The sequence below is a fragment of the Triturus cristatus genome, chromosome 8, assembly GCF_964204655.1.
Source record: "Triturus cristatus chromosome 8, aTriCri1.1, whole genome shotgun sequence".
Taxonomy (NCBI): domain Eukaryota; kingdom Metazoa; phylum Chordata; class Amphibia; order Caudata; family Salamandridae; genus Triturus; species Triturus cristatus.
The window spans coordinates 202,649,277-202,664,447 of NC_140591.1; the positions used below are offsets into that span (position 1 = coordinate 202,649,277).

A 15,171-nucleotide genomic window follows, 5' to 3' on the forward strand; every position below is an offset into this window, starting at 1 on the left:
CCCATCACCTGGGGCCAAAACATATATATTAAGGGGAGGTGAGCATGCAGACTTAATAGGCCCCAGTGACCACATCCCCAGAACTGAATTCCATTAAAAAGGGGAGGAAGCAATGTAGACCCCTTCATCAAGCCTATTGTGGCCCAGGAACCCCATTCACCCAGACACTTGTAAAATATTAGGTGAGTGCCCCGGTACTCACCAGAGGCACCCTCCGAATTGAGCCTCATTAGAACCTGGAGCTAAAATCAATTAAAGGGGAGGAGGCCCGTGGCCCCCTCCCATAGCCTCATTAGGCCCGTGGGACCCTATAACCTAGGGGCAAATTGAATTAAAAAAGGGGAGTGTGTGCACAGCTCCCCTCCCCAAGCCTTCTTGGGTCTGAAAACCAATCTCCCAGGCCAAATTGTAAGAGGAAGCCGGGCTTGTGCCCCATGAGCCTTAACAGACCCTGGGGACCCCATGCCCCAGGGCTGCATGTTATCGTAAAGTGGAGGGAGTGCGGCCACCCTCCTCGAGCCTATTTAGCCCTGGGGTCCCTATCCCCAGGGGCACTTTTACATTATAGATGGGTGCATGGTGCCCACCCGGGCACCCATTAACCACCATGGAGGGGGACCACAGGGCGAGCCACAGGACAACGTGGCCCTAGCCGGCTCCCGGCATGGTGCGGGAGCAACATTCCTCTGACCTGGAAGAAGTAGCTATTTTCTGCTTGTTCCCTCTGTTTCCCAGCCGTCAGCAACATTTTTAAATCTCCCGCCGGTTGGGAGCAGACTTGCATGTTTGCTCCCGTCTGGCACGAGATTAAAAAATGCTACCACCAGTTGTAAACAAACTACTGTGTCCCGGAGGTGGGCTACCCGGGACACTGTCACTGAGTTGGCCTGGAGAATGGGGTCCTCGTGGCCTTTAAAGGCTCAGGGAGGGGGCCACAAGCCCCCCTTCATTTAATTACTCTGCCCCGGGTGATGGGGGTCTCTGTGGCGTAATTAGGCTCAGGGAGGGGGGCAGCGTCCCCCCCTTCATTTAATTAATCGACCCCAGAAGATGGGATCCCTGGGGCCTTTTTTAGACCCTGGGAGGGTAGTCACACTGCCTCCTCCACTTTTTAATGAATTTCGGCCCAGTGGGATGAGGTTTCTGGGGACTTAACAGGGCTCCTCTCTGGATAGGAAGGGGGGTGGTGGGGGGGGGGGGGGGGAGATTAGGGGGAGGGCGCACCCCCTCCATTTTTTGAACCTTGGTCCTGGGGGATGGGGTCCGCGCTTTTTTTGTATTTTTGCCCTGGATTTGCAACGGGGGGGGGGGGGGGTATGCTTTTAGTGCACAAAATGCAGTGGTATGAAAACAGATTTCACAGTGAGGAACATATATTTCCGTTTCCTGTACAAAAACAAATTTCTCCTACATAAAAGAGCCCAACCCACTCCACGGAGCTGAACACTGTCTGGGCTACTAGGATTATTCGTCATGCAGGATCAATTAATGCAGAAATATTTTCTTAAATATGCCACAAATGAACACAACTTATGCAGCACATTCTATAGCGGCACTATTTCCATCCATCTTAACTAATAACATCTTTTGTAAAGGCTGTAAATTTTGTAATTATGTGGCAAGTGCAGTAAGTTCATAAATATGTGGTAAACGCTGCAAGTCATAGAATTGCATAAATCCTCTAGCCCTCAACATTGTCCACAAACCTTAATATTCTAATTGCAATCAATTATATACTCTCTTGCTCACTGTGTGTGTGTGTATGTATGTATGTATACATATATATATATATATATATATATATATTTAAACACACTAACTTATGTGCGTACTCCTTTTACATGTATATCGTAACCCTTTTTTTCATTACCTACTTATTTACAAAAAAAAATTCAGTGTAGATGAATAAATCCTATATCTGAAAGTAATAAATATTTTTAAGATGCATTTCTTTAGCTTAATTTGTACGAAATTGTTATGGGAAAACGATCTCACATTAGAAGACATTTTTGAAAAATTAATTTTGAGAAGGACGTTTGGAAAACAATGTTACCAGATGCTACTCAAGTTGGAATTCTGGTTGCCGTTTGGAATAACCAGGCGCTTAAGAAATACTATAACATATCTTAACTAGAGGGGTATTCGCATCCTAGCAGCAGTGTGCAGCTGCTGAGCCTTCGCAGAAACGGGAAAAAACATTAATTTACGGGGATAACAAGCATTTGCAATGCAATAGGGCTCGCATTCACGCGAGTTTGAGCTATTGGCATTGTAATTGACAATTACTTTTATTTATGCTTTGGTTTTTAAAACATAAATAAAAGGCCTTGTCATTTACAATGCCAATAGCTCTAAATCTCGCAATTGCGAGACCTATTGCATTGCAAATGCGTGTTAAAAAATGTGATGTTTACTGCACACATTTTAAACATTCTGCCTCCACCAAACGACGCTGCAGGACGCCCGGGATATAACGTATGCTGTCTGCAGAGACAAAGACATGTGGTTTGTGTGATATGCAACCCAACCCAAGCCTAGCTGAATACAGTGTGGTTTATCAGAGCCATATATTTTAGCGTGCGCGGTTCTGCTGCAGTCCGTAATTTGAAGCGGAGGGATGTGCCACTCAAAAATGAACGCAGATGGAAACAAACGTATACACTGCCGAAGAGCGACACAGACAAAATCGCAAACACTCTGGTACTATGTAAAGCTGAAACCAAAGGCATGCGCTTCGCCACAAAGAGAATGCCCATATGCCGTTCACGGCAAAACTACAAAGAATGCAGAACCCCAGGCTCGACAAGCGGCTCAGATCTCCTCGCCTATGCAAAAAAAAAAATAGTAAATGAAAACCACAGAAAGAAGAGCAAGTTGGGCGTGAAGAGACTTACTCAAGTTCGGCAGAAAGGATCGGCGATAAGTTTGATGATGTCTCAAAATTAAAAGACTGCATGTCATGGCTCAATACGTCTTTTTGTTTCTTTAAATCTTAATTTATACTGGTTTTCCATCCAATATAAATATGCCAAAGCTGGTTTAAGATAGTGAGTCGATATCATAGGCTTCAATTTAAGAAACAAATATTTAAGTGATGACACCCTACTATACATAGATACTAGTAGCCACTGGGGAATACAAGTCCCTGCAGTTGTTTAACAAAGGGGGGATTTCTTTTTCAGCGACTGTGTTGTGAAAAGCTAAATGCAGTCTTTCAAATTGAAGGTATCCAATGTCTGGAGCTGGACAACCCAATATCTTGTACTGTGTGGAGGGAGCATCATTATTTTTTGGGAAAAGCAAAGACCAGCAAGACAGCTAAAGCTATCTTTAGGCCAGATATAAAAAAGCAATCATAAGAGTGAACAGTTATTTTCTCTTTTAGCCTGCAATTGTACTTTCGTTGATGACATTTCTAGGAAAAAAACACTCACTTCATTGCACAGTGTGTTTTGCCATTCTGTGAGAAACAAAATACAGTTTTTGCTTTTTTCTCAGACAGCCATCAAATAAGAAATATTCTGTATTTTTAAAAGAGCAACAATTTGGTCCCAGGGTGACAGGTGTGGTAAGATGAAGGCAAACTCTTTAAGCATTCCCTGAGTTTTAAGTAGATTTCGTATTTCACAACTAACTCAAGCCACATCTAGGAGTGTTTTTGGGCTAAAAGATGCTGATGGATTTACCCCCTTATCCCTAACAGAAGACATCCTGGTGAGTCTAAAACCCGGACCAGCTCGTCTGTAAGCAGATATTGCTTCTAGGTGAAATAGTCCAACCATATGTCCTCATTTTCCAAAGTAGTTTTTTATTGTAGCGCATCACTCTTGCTTTATCTTTCTAAAACGGGAGAGAAGTTGGCCTAACGGCTAGGGCGGTCGACCTCGAATCGGGGAACCGAGTTCGAGTCTCGGCAATGACGCTGAACATCCTGTGATTTTGGGCAAATCGCTTATGTGCCAAACAAAAATGAATGTGTCCTCATGTAACGCAACTGGTGCTATGTAAAGCGCTCTGATACCAGATACCGGGTCAAGTTCGCGCTATATAAAAGTACTAGAAAGTTATCTTTTCAAGAGTTTGCAAGATGTTGTGCTGTTGTGTTTATGCCAACGTTGTTTTGCAGAGTTAAACATTGTTTGTTACTAAGTTATATGTTGTCTTTGGGGCTAAATATGAAAGTGATATTGAGTGGCGAAGAGGCTTGCAGGGCCTTGCTGATGCTCCGATACTTTGATATCGAAAATATCCTGGTGAGGATGCAACATGCAACAAGGCGCTATCTATCTCGAAGGCAACCTGGAATCTGTATTTTAGTTGCTTGTTCTCTTCCCTGGAAAGGCTGGCTCCCCTTTGACCCTGGTGACCTATATAAATATGCAACAAAAAAAAACAAGACAAGCCCGGCGGAGCGTGGCGCGCGCGCATGGCGGGGGCGGGGGAGCGCATTCCAGGCGGGGAGCGGACCCTTTGAAGTTAGATTGCCAAACGGATTGCATGGCGGCACGATGCACGTGATTGTGCGCGTGCTCGCCATGCAATCCGCTTTTGGGAGCACTTTTGGGAGCCCCTTACTAAAGTCTCGCTGAGCGATCGCTCACGCGATAGCCAGCGAGACCTAAAAAGGGGCAGCAAGGGAAAGGGTGACAGCGACATGTGGAAGCGAGCAGCATAGCAGCAGTGTGCAGCTGTCCACCCTCGCACAAGCAATGAAAATACATATTAAAAGAAGTAATCAAGCATGTGGGTAGGCTGGGCAGAGGAGCAATGGACAAGCAGACAGACGTATCTTGGATGGAGGACAGATGGAGTCTCCCACTCAGAAACACAACTAAAAAGTGGTCCCCCATGCATCAGCGAATCTGAAAAATCTTATATATTACAGAGTTGAAGGCTAATAACTTTGGCAACATTTGACAAGTCTGCACACAATTGGACAGTAACTTGGTGCATCAAGATAAGGAGCATGGTTTCAAATTTGGTACATATTGGTAAAAAAAAAAAGGACAAGTTATTGACGGCAATGAAGGCTCTATATGCACACTGTTGCTCTCCACTGAGGCAAACAAGGATACATAGAACTGCACCAAACATGACATGAAGGTAAACAATTATTCAGTTCAAGGTAGTCTGGTGTAAATCCACTCTGAAGGTTTTGAGATCTTTGTGATACAAAAAAGTGTCTGGTGGGCCTTGAACCGTCAATTTGGATTGCTAGGTGAACGCAAATGTGCGCAGATGGACATGGAATCTGATTCACTGTTTGGAGCTGAACATCTTACTCTCACATGTCTTTTGAACCGATGTTAAGTCTATGAACATCATTCTGGACACCGGTGAGGGATTGGGCGGGGTACTCGCTGGCTGATTCCATGCAAAAAGGTCTACATTTAGCTTAAGAATCTATACACAGTCCATGGATGACAAACTGGTTATTTAAAGCTAACTAAGGGATAGATGGTATAAATGTTGCTTATAACCCTGATGCTACCTCTAGCCTTAATCCAACTGCACTCCTAGCAATATGGCCTGTCTGCAGTACAAGAGGTCTACATACATATCCTCATTGCGTACTACTTAATGCTTGTTTTTAACTTTGACCTGGTATGACAGGTGTGCACAAAACAATTGTCAAAACATTGATCCTGAAGGGTCCTTGGTACATTGATCAAGGACAGAGGACACTATAAGGGGGTTTCAAACGTTGTATTTTTCATTGAAACTTGCATTGGAATTTATTGATGAGGAAGAACACAACAGTACGGGGGAAGACAGTTCTCACCCCCTAAAACCAAGTAAACGGGACAGACACCCATTACCATGACCTAGGTGGGACTAACACCCCCTAAACACAAAGAATATGGGAGTAACACCCATTAAGAATGACCTAGGTGGGACTGACACCCCCTAAACACGAAGTATATGGGACTAACACCCATTAACCATAAGCTAGCTGGGACGAACACCCCCTAAACACTAAATACATGGGACTAACACCCATTAACCAATTTAAAAGGTGGGACTCTCACCCTCTATAACTGAGTAAACAGGACTGACACCCATTACCAATAACAAACATGTGAATCGCGACATGACTACCACACACACAAGAAAACCATTTGCCACACAGAATGACTGGTACAGGCACTACGACCAGCACAAGACCAATCGCGCTGAACAAAACACAACTCTGTAAATGGAAGTACACCAGGTTATAACTCTTAGAATCACTACAACAATGATGTGACACGTTGCAAACAAATCCAGAATCTCATCGTGAAGTTTAAACAGATGGTAACTCATAAATTTTAATTGGATGTGGAGGCATATTGATTTTCATAAGATTGCTGGACATTGTGAAAGTTTGACACTCGGATCCCCAACAAAACTGAAGAGAAAGCACGGTCTGTTTGAAAGTAACATAATACTGAAAAGTCACCTTGTTCCAAACGATGACCACTGCAGGAACCATCGCCCTGTATTTTCCTTGGAGCCCCATTAGTGTCATGCCCTTCATCACGGTCACTTCTCTGCAGGTCGGGCAAACTTCACCAAGACACCACGGGGTGAGCCTTTCTTTTCCTTGAACATGAGCAGTGGCGCCAAATAGCCACTAGATGGCTTTGTTGTATTAATTTTTCAACTCCGAAACAAACTGACACACGACGTTCCAAAATCCCTGGAAAAACTGACCATCCGAAAAGCGCAGCTGGTGCAGAGGTTCGCCTACGCATCTCAAATGCTGGCATCACCAAGTGGCACATAGAACAACGAAAATCCCGCTGATGCTGCATGACGACGTGCCCATAAACTTTATTGAAACCTGACAAATGAACAATGGTTGGCAGAGTACTGGCGGGCACTTTCATTAGCCCGGGATGCAAAAAAACTTGGATCCACCAACCCCAAGATGGCGGCACGCTGAGGAGACGCACTCCGAATGGCTCACGGCGCGCTCCTGCTGCAAAATGACCATAGACAGCATCGAAAACCTAAGACGTCATGGAAGGCTCAGGAGAAGCTCCGCGCGGCATCGTGGTCAAAGTAAGTTGAGCGAGCCACTTTTGAACTTTAAAACGCAGCGTAACTGTCATCACAAACAGGCCTAGCCGCAAACATGACTATTACTTAAAAACACCATTTTTGTCACAATGTCGGTCTCCTCTTCAGCAGGCAATGCGACAAGGCGATATAAATTACTCCGAATTGTACCAACTGTCAAATCGCCAATCCTCTAAATTAAGCAGGCACAAATAAAGCTTACACCAGCACAGCGCTAGCACGAGGTAGCACACAAAGTTAGTAACACATCCAACATCCTTATGTAAAGCAGAATCGATAAACTCCGCACTGGGGCAAAAACACAGTCAGTCACCAATTACCTTGGTTCCAAAGGCAGAGAAAAAAAAACTCCTCCTCCTTAAAGCCTTAATCACCTCTTGTGACACTCTTCCACACACGGACTGTGGGACTCCTCTTCCTTGCAGCCCTTCTGATCACGCACGCTGGGGACACCTCTTCCCAGTAGCACATAGATTTTGGGCTCTGCGTACACAAGAGCCCTGAAACGCCGTTGCTCCTCCTCTTGACAGGGACAAAGGAACCTCCTCAGCTCACGAAGACGGTCAGACGGGCTTCTCCCACGCATAGGTCTGTTCACCACGAACACTGAGGACTTGTTGCACCTCATGGACACTTAAAGCTGCACCTCCCCAGACGCTCTTCCCCACACAAAGGGAACTACACTTCTTTTACATTGACCGTGACACAAACTGGAGAGAAACCTCATACTCGTTGCTCCAGTGAAGAACTCCTCTTCATTGCACCTGAGGAACTTCCCTTGATTTAGACACTCTCCCAATGTAAATCAACACGAACACCTCTTCCAGGGTTACAGCAGCCTTGAAGAAAGAAAGTCCAGCAGGAACTGGCACACGGAGGTTAGGGCGACCGGTGTTGTGGTCACTGGTGGGGCTCACGGTGCCAGGTAGTTCCGCCAGATGAGGAGTTTCTTTTCTTTAAATCAAGTAACTTCAAGTCACACTAGTTTAGTTACACACCAGTCTGTTCAGGTTACACGCACAGTTTCTTTAGTCCAACTTGTCGCCAATTGAAGTGACCTGGTTCCATAGGTTGATGTGACACAGCAGACGTAACCAGGATAGATCTTAAGTATATTTATTAAGTTAATTAAGTCCATAGAATTGCCCCACCAGGAGCAGCCAGCTAGCTGCTCAGCCCATCCTCTCAACTGTCTCACACCACACCAACCTCCAACATTCCAGTCACATCAACATTCCACATGGAACTCTCACACGGGCTGAGCAGCTAGTTACAAGATACAGGAGAACAGTAATAACCTTACATGAAGATACTACAAGTTGATGGTGGAAAAGTGGGCTGATGGTTATGCCGCGTGGCCAGTTGGCATACCCAGCTGGCAAGAGAGGAGTGGGTGAAGGGCATGGCCGCAGGTCGCCTTCTCTGCAACCACTGTGCATATGCATACTCTGTATAGGGCACAGCTGAAGGGGGATGTGAGAGCAGGTAACAACCATTTGCTTAAGGGCAATGATATAAAAAGAAAAAAAACTGAAATACCACGTTGGACTCAAAAGAAAAATTAGGGTAAGGAAACCTAAATGAAGTGTGCTCCTGATGAGAGCTGCACTGTTGTGATGTGAAAAATCCAATAGTACAGCTACAATTACAACTGGTAAATACAGCGGAGGTCCTGCTTAAGGGTAAGGAAACCAAGTGAAGACATTTGGGAAGAATCATCATCCAAGAGGAACAGTAACCGTATGAAATGGGACTCAGTCCACATCACTCTAGCTGCCAAGCATCTTGTGAGTGATCTTTTCAGCGCTTTTTCTGGATTTTAGTGAGCCACTTGAGGTAGCATGTGCTTGCTCGCCACTGAACCTGATGCCACTTCAGTTATGAGGCCTTATAGGGCACAAGGCACGTGCTTTGTTTTGTCAGGCCCTTTACACGGTCTGTGCAGTCACAGGACCTCACACCATCCAAGGTGAGAGTGCTGGTGTCCCCAACTAGCCACTACACTGAGTACTCTTAGCTATGAAGTAAAGTCGGCCTTTCCATTTGTTCCTCACATTTAAACCACTTTTGCCCTCTCAGTAAAAGGAAAGTGAAGTTTGCACTACCCATTAAGCCAAATTACAGGGAAGAAGTGCAAAATGTGTGGAAAAGTTATGGTTCTCTAAAAAACAGCTTCAAAGCATTTATTTTAGAAGTAACCTTCCCAGTTTCCATGCCAGTGTGCCCCCAACAACAACGTTGTGTGTGTGGACTTATCTTTTTAGGTCGATCCTGGGCAGCGCATGTGCTGCTCTGCGAGGCATACTGTATTCAGGTATGGACTGGAAGCTCTGCTCATCTTTTCAACTGGTTCCTGTTAGTGTCCTTTCTAAATTGTTGCTTTTGATTCATGAATAAGCTTAGTAGTCCATCCTCAGTACCACCTTGTCTGCATTTGTAACCTCCCATGAGGACTGGACCTTTTACTTGCGTTGTTACTCCATATGTTTTATTTAGTCTGTGAGCACTATATTCTTGAATGATTTCTCCTATTCCACCCATCACATGCTTTCCTGTAACATAGCACGCCGTCAGCTTTTAATATTTTCTTTAGTAATGGCGGGCGCATCATATTTACAAAACCAGCTTGTTTAGTAATAGTGTAATGGCGGCCATGTCATATTTACAAAACCAGCTTGCACCTTTTAGTCAATTTTAAAATTTTTGTGCAGCGCGGTCCGCTTTAACTATAGTGGCCGTACTCCTTTCTTTAATTAAGTTGGCAGCGCGGTCCGCTTTGACTATAGCGGCCGCACTCCTTTCTTTCTTTTGCCATGGTGGTCCGCTTTAACTACGGCATCCGCCATCTTTTCTTTTCATCTGAGTACTAGCCAATGGCGGTCGCATGCCTGGAGTGGGGAGGTGTGCATTTGGTACATAAAGGCGTGTGCCACCATTGGCTAGTACACTGTACTCCCTTATCTCCTGGATCTCCCATGCCATGGCCAACACCATCGCACACATCCCACTTGTCCACCCTCACCACCCCTCGGAGGTCCAGAGTTCAAGTTATTGGCATTGTAAATGACAATGCCTTTAATTTAGGAGATAGTTTTCAAAACAGATAAATAAAAGACATTGTCATTTACAATGGCAATAGCTTAAACTCTTACAAATGCGATATGTATTGCATTGCAAATGCTTGTTTATTAACATAAAAGGCACACAATCCCCAGGCAGTCAGGGTGCACACTCACAAGTTTCATTATCAGATACCCCCGAAGACAGCACAACTATTTAGCAGGAGTATGCACAAAACATGCCTCCTGCAAATACAACCAGCCTCAGAAAGGGCCCACTGAGTAAGCTTTTCATGGGTAGTCTCAACTCTAACCCCTAAAAATCGCATCATGGGGAAAGAATAAGGGGCAAGATGCACGAACATATTTTACGGTCGCAAACACTCTGATTCGCAAAATTGGAGTGTTTGTGATGTCAAAATAGGCATTTCTTCCTATTCCTTTTTATGAAACCCATTATATAAATTAGTAAAGTTTTACTGACTCTTAAAACGGGTTTCTGAATCATTATCCATTCACAATATAGAAGGTGTATTGTGGGCGTCCCTTCCAAATTGACAATCGGTACCACATGTATTAATTGTTTGCTACCGCAATTGGGTATAGAATAGTTGCAGACTCCCAACCAGGCGTGGCACCTGATTCTCAAAAGGGAAGGTAGCATAGATCTTCCATCTTGCAAACGCCGAACTTACAAATGTTTACAAAACGATACCTGTATCTCTGATGATTGCCAGTGCGCCATCAGTGCTGGCCAAGCTTTCATCTGGTGCACATATTTAGGTTACTGCGTTCAATATGAAAAGTTACTCTCATGATGTTTGCAGGTATCCGAAGCACACAAACGAATTAACTTGAAGAAGGTCCGAACTGCTCTAAGCCTCAGGAGTTAACTTAGAAGAGGAGGTCAGTAGGCAGCTCCCCTGAGTGCAGCTACTGCACCAAAAAAATCTAGAATATGCTGCCATGAGCCAGGGATTAGGATAAAGCGGTAGACGTGCTGCCCCCTTCAGACTACAGGGCGGGGAGACGACTTGAGCATCCTCACTATCAGAGTAAACCCAGAAGGTGTTCCCAAGGGGCATCAATATACAGTTTAAGGGATCCCACACAAACAGGAGTCCCAAATACTGCTGCCAGAAATCAGAGGCAGAGGAACTTTAAGAGGTAAAAAAATGTCCAGGATGGCATAGCCACCTTGGTTGTCAAAGATTCTCATCCTTCCATATCAGTGTGCTCAGCTGCTTCAATAAACCTTTCAAGGTGTAAGGCTGTGTAGAAAAAGAAACCATTATCTCTTACCCTTTTGGTAGATGTCCTCGTCACCATAAACACTTTTTGAAGTTTATAACATGAGAGTAAATCATGGAAAGACTCGCGAGCGGTGCAGGGGGGTGGACATCTGTGATGAGAATGCATTGCCAAAGGTAAGTAACCTGTTCTTCTGAATACTGCTTCTAATCACAGATTCCTCAGCTTTCAAATAGGAATAGATACCACAGCAGAATCTACCAAAGGCAAGGGCCTGGGGAGTGGAGTCATCTCATAAATCCCTGCAGAACCAAGCTAAGAAGCCTTTGCATAGACTCGAAAACACAAATTTAGCAAATATAGATTTAGCCACGAGTCCAACTTGTTTTTATCAACGTCTGATTTTCAGCCTCCAACTCCTGAGACACAGTGTCTTAATGAACAAGTTACATACCTTCGGTAACGATATATCTGTAAGAGACATAGTTCTAGATTCCTTACCCTAGAATTACGCCCCGGCGTCAGACTGGATTCAGAGACTTTTTTACGGCAGCAGTGCTCCTGCGTGTCGAAAGGTGGCGTCGGTCGACTCTGCGTACGTCATTGGTGTCGTGGTCGCAGGAATGATGTCGCGTTATCTACTTAGACGCCGCCCTCACGCTGACGTCAGTTCTTTTACATGACATTCCATGCCAGAAGCGCAGAGCCATGCAAGACACTGACCACTGGTGCACAAAACTAAGGCCCTAAAAGGGATTCGCTGACCCGAGAAGTCAGTTCGCAGAACGGGGAGGATGGGTGGGGCGGTAAGGTATCTATAACTAATCTGTCTCTTACAGATATATTGTAACCGAAGGTAAGTAACTAGTTCTTCTGAAAGAGACAGTTATAGATTCCTTATCCTAGAATAGATACCCCAGCAATACCAACCCCGGAGGTGGGTCTGCAAACTAAGTTCACACCAGAAAGTCCTGGAGAACAGAACATCCAAAGAGGCAGTCTCTCCGGACTTGGCTGTCCAGGCAGTAAGGTTTTGTGACCGTGTGCAGAGATGCCCACGTAGCTGCCTGACAGATGTCATTGAGGGGGACTCCACGTCCCAAAGCAGTGGTAGCTGCCGTTGCCGTGGTGGAATGGGCATGGAGTCCTACTGGAGGCTCCTCCTTTGCCAAAGAATAGCAAGCTTTTACGCAAAAAACAACCCACATAGAGATGGTCCGTTTGTGCACAGCCTGAACTTTTTTGGTGCTCACGTAGCCAACAAAGAGCTGGTCATCCACCCGGAATTGCTTTATGCGATCCAAATAAAATGAAAGCGCACATTTTGGATACAGATGGTGGAGCCTCTCTTCCTCATTAGAAGGAAGTGGAGACTGAGAGAAGGTGGGCACAGTGATGGCTTGACCAATGTGGAAAGAAGTAACCACTTTGGGAAGAAAAGAAGGTCAAGTTTGAAGGACAACCTTGTCCGGATGATCAGCCAGAAAAGGAGGTTTTGAAAAAAGAGCTTGGAGCTCACTCACCTTGCGAACAGAGGTGATGGCAACCAGAAAAGCAGTCTTTAAAGTCAAAAGTCTGAAAGGACAGTTATGTAGCAGCTCAAAGAGAGCGCACATAAGATAAGTTAGAACTAAGTTCAAGCCGCACTGGGGCATTACGAAAGGAACAGGAGGAAAGAGATGAGAAATGCCCTTAATAAAGCGATTTACAACAGGGGACTTGAAAAGAAAAGGCTGATCAGGAAGCCTAAGAAAGGTTGAAATGGCTGAGAGGTAGCCCTTAAGAGTGCCCAGAGCAGAGCCATGCTGGGCCAAAGAAAGGAGGAACAAGAGAACCTCAGAAAGAGGGTCGGAAAGGGGATCCACAGCCTTTGCTGTGCACCATGCCACAAATTTGTTCCATCTGAAGCCATATACCGTCTTACTGGAGGTGAGTCTGGCTGCCAAGATAACATCACAGACCTCGGGAGGAAGGTCGAAGGCTGTCAACTGTCGCTGCTCAATCTCCAAGCAAGGAGGTGGAAACTGGAAAGGTTCGGGGGGAGGACCGTCCCCTGCTGTTGCGACAGAAGATCCTCCCGAAGAGGCAGTCTGATCGGAGGATCGATGGCCATGTGTAACAGCTCGGAATACCAGACTCTTTGTGCCTCAATCCGGAGCCACAAGAATGACTTGGGCCTGGTCGAGCTTGATCTTCTTTAGCACTCTGGGCAGAAGTGATATAGGCGGAAAGGCATATAGAAGACCGCAACTCCACTTGCAATGAAAAGCATCACCTAGCGAGTGCCGACTTGGAAATTCCAACGCGCAGAATTGCTGACATTGTGCGTTCTCTTCGGTGGCGTATAGATCTAACCAAGGCTCTCCCCACTGCTGAAAGAGACCTTGCACCACCTCAGAGTGAAGACGCAATTCGTGATCCATCATGCACCTGTGGCTTAGTTTGTCCGCCCTTGCGTTCAGAGAACCTGCCAGGTGTTGAACCAACAGAGATATGCCCTGATGTTTCAGCCATGTCCAGAGACGGAGAGCCTCTTGACATAGGGTCCACAACCCCACCCGCCCTGTTTGTTGCAATACCACATGGAGGTGGTGTTGTCCGTGAACACCTGCACTACTCTTCCCCAGACAGAGGGAAGGAATGCTTTCAGTGCAAGACGGATCGCCCGAAGCTCCAGAAGCTTGATGTGGAGCCCAGACTCCACCGGAGACCAGAGGTTTCTGATCTCTGCCTCTCCCATGTGGCCGCCCCACCCCAGAAGTGATGCATCCATCACCACTGTGAACTCTGGTTGGGGAAGGGAGAGGGATCTGCCGTAGACCCAATCCTGGTTCGTTAGCAACCACTGCAATTGTCATGCAGTGCTCTCCGAGATCTGAACTCAATCGGACAGATTCCCCTGATGCTGTGCCCACTCGAACTTCAGGTCCCACTGCAGAGCCCCCATATGCCACCTGGCATGGTCTACTAGCAGGATGCAGGAGGCCAGGAGGCCCAGCAGCCTCAAGGTCATTCTGACCGAAAGCCGGTAAAGAGGCTGAAAAATCAGAATCATAGCCCGAATATCCCAGACTGGCTGCTTGGGAGGATAAGCCCGAAACTGCCTCATGTCCAGAACTACTCTGATGAAGAGGAGCTTCTAAGAGGGAATCAGGTGCAACTTCGGCACGTTTATAGTGAACCCCAGCAAGTGCAGGAGGTCCGCTGTAGTCTGGAGGTGGGAGACGACTGCCAGGGGTGAGCCCGCCTTCAACAGTCAGTCTTCAAGATAGGGGGAAGACTGGAACCCCTGATCAGTGCAAATGAGCTGCGACCACCGCCATCACTTTCATGAACACCCGAGTGGTGCTGGTACGGCCAAAGGGGAGCACAGTAAACTGAAAGTGCTCGTGGCCTACTCTGAACCGCAGGTAATGCCAGTGGGCTGGCAGGATGGGGATGTGAAAGTAAGCGTCCTGCAAGTCCAACGCTACCATCCAGTCTCCAGGATCGAGGGCAGACAGGACCTTAGCTAGCGGCAACATTTTGAACTGGAGGAAGCGGTTAACGTTCCTGAGATGTACGACAGAACGCAAGCTTTTGTCCTTCTTGGGCACCAGAAAGTAGCGGGAATAGCAACCACGACCTACTTCTGGGGCAGGAACTCTCTCGATGGCTCCCGTGGCCAAGAGAGCTGTAACTTCCTGTTGGAGAAGGGCCAGATGATCCTCCGACATGCAATGGTGCTGAGGTCGTTAAAGCAAAGGGTAAACCCAAAAATCGCTGGGACCTGGGTATTTAGACAGTATAAGGGAAAGAT

The 15,171-nt window shown here is 46.1% G+C and overlaps 1 protein-coding gene across 6 annotated transcripts in view; it reads right to left on the reverse strand.

The window, feature by feature from the left end:
* ITSN1 (intersectin 1) overlaps positions 1 to 15,171 on the reverse strand; it is a 1,732,490-nt gene that overhangs the window by 251,265 nt on the left and 1,466,054 nt on the right. The window lies entirely within an intron of this gene.